The sequence below is a fragment of the Jaculus jaculus genome, chromosome 1 (assembly GCF_020740685.1).
Source record: "Jaculus jaculus isolate mJacJac1 chromosome 1, mJacJac1.mat.Y.cur, whole genome shotgun sequence".
Classification (NCBI taxonomy): domain Eukaryota; kingdom Metazoa; phylum Chordata; class Mammalia; order Rodentia; family Dipodidae; genus Jaculus; species Jaculus jaculus.
Genome location: NC_059102.1, coordinates 99,480,391 through 99,482,640, shown reverse-complemented (window position 1 = coordinate 99,482,640; position 2,250 = coordinate 99,480,391). Strand labels below are relative to the sequence as shown.

Sequence of the window (2,250 nt, the reverse complement as noted above, 5' to 3'; positions counted from 1 at the left end):
CTCTGCCTCCCGAGTGCTGGGATTAAAGGTGTGCGCCACTACTCCCAGCTTTTTTTTTTTTTAATTAATTAATTAATTTTTTTTTTTGAGGTAGGGTTTCACTGCAGCTTAGGCTGACCTAGAATTCACTATGTAGTCTCAGGGTAGCCTCAAACTCATGGAGATCCTCCTATCTCTGCCTCCCAATTGCTGGGATTAAAGGTGTGGGCCACCATGCCTGGCTTAAATTGCTCATATTTTATGTAAACCTGGGGTTCCCAAATCCCATACAAGAGTGTTGGGTTCTTGCTAGTCTGGAGCCTCGGGTCACATTCTGCGCACACGTCCCTCCCTCCAGGGCCTCTAGCCTAGCCAACACCTCTTCGGGCAGATCCTGGTTGACCTGCTCTGTCAGGTAGCTCCGAATGTCACGAACCTCCTGCTCCCAGAAATCCTTGGGGCGTGAAAACAGCTGAGAGGTGTCTATGGCTCCAAGGCCACTAAGATCCAGGGCTCCTTCCTTTGGCACCAGCCCGATGGGTGTCTCTTGGGCACTGTCTTCCCCCTGTAATCGCCGGCAGATCCAGTCTAGCACGCGAGCGTTCTCCCCAAAGCCTGGCCATAGGAAGTGGACTGCCTCATCACGTCGGAGCCAGCTGACATGGAAGATGCGGGGTAGCCGTGCTCCCTCTAGTCCCTCCATGCTCAGCCAGTGCCCAAAGTGGTAACCTAAAAAGGGCCGCGTGGCAACTGGGTCATGCATAATGATCTTTCCTTTGTGTGCAGCTGCTGCAGTGGACTCGGAGCGCATGGCGCTACCCAGAAACACCCCGTGACGCCAGTTGAAAGCCTCAAACACCAGGGGTACCCCTTTGGATCTACGGCCCCCAAAGTTTATGGCATCAGTAGGGACACCCTCTGGGGCTTCCCAGGCTGGGTCCATGATGGGACACTGGTGAGCCGGAACACAAAAGCGAGAGTTGGGATGTGCACAGGGTTCCTTGTCACCAGGTTTCCAGGGTTTGCCCAGCCAGGAGGTTACGGTGGTACCAGGTGGAAGAGGCTGGTCAATGCCTGCCAGTATAGGCCTCCATCACTGGTTTCAGCCGCGTTGGTAAAAAGAGTATTACTCTGGATGGTGGCCATGCTATTTGGATTAGTGATGGCAGAGGTGCCAGGGGTCACCCCAAAGAAGCCGTTTTCAGGGTTGATGGCCGGGAGTTGACCTTCACTGTCAAACCTCATCCAAGCGATGTCATTCCCCCCCACACTCCACTTTCCAGCCTGGCAGAGAGGGCCGCATTATGGCCCCACAGGCAGCTGCCACAAAGTGCTTTTTCCCTGCAGGGCTGGTGATGCCCAGGGTCAGCATGTGCTCCGCCAGCCAGCCCTCATCCCTGGCCAGGCGAGAGGCGATATGCAGAGCAAAGCACTTCTTGCCCAGCAAGGAATTACCACCATAGCCGCTGCCAAAGGAGAGATCACCCGTAGGTCTGGCACATGGCCAGTCAGGGTTTTTTCTTGGTTGCATGGCCACTGGCTCACCGGATCCCCTTGCTCAGTCAGGGGTTTGCCAACAGAGTGAAGGCATTTGATAAAGTCACCATCTCCCAGGGCCTGAAGGAGAGGCATCCCTAGTCGGGTCATAATGTGCATGCTTGCCACCACGTAAACTGAATTTGTGAGCCGCACCCCGATACGGGACATTGGGGAGCACACAGGACCCATGCTGAATGGAAGCACATACATGGTGCGGCCCTGCATGCAGCCCGGAAATCTCTCGTCCATAGCTTGCTGGAACTCAGCTGGGGACATCCAATTGCCCAGCTGCCCACGGGCCCCACCAGCCAGGAGGGGCACTGTGTCTTGCTGGAACGGAGTTACAATCACCATCTTACTTTCTACCCGTGCCACGTCCTTGGGGTCTGTGCGGGCTAGCCAGCAGTTATCATACTTGGAGAGTTTTCGGATAAGACCCTGCTGTTTCAGCAGGGCCAGTGTGGCAGTGTTCTCGGCCTCAGACCCATCACAGATGTGGACGTCCTCTGGTTGGCATAAGTGGGCGCTGCGCTCTACACATATACATGTGCAAAAAGATAAATTTCACTATCATTCATGCTCTCATCTCAGTAAGAGCAGTTAAACATACCAAAATCAAACCAAACCAAAGTGAAAGGTAAGTATCTACGTGTCCTGGTGGTTTGAACGTGAAATGTCCCCTATCTTTTCATGTGTCTGTGATCAAACCTCATACTTCATTGCTAGCTGGGA

At 53.8% G+C, this 2,250-nt stretch overlaps 1 pseudogene; it reads right to left on the bottom strand.

Annotated features, from left to right (window-relative positions):
• Window positions 1–238: 238 nt before the first annotated feature.
• On the bottom strand, window positions 239–2,043 carry LOC101596030 (annotated as a pseudogene).
• Window positions 2,044–2,250: the final 207 nt, after the last annotated feature.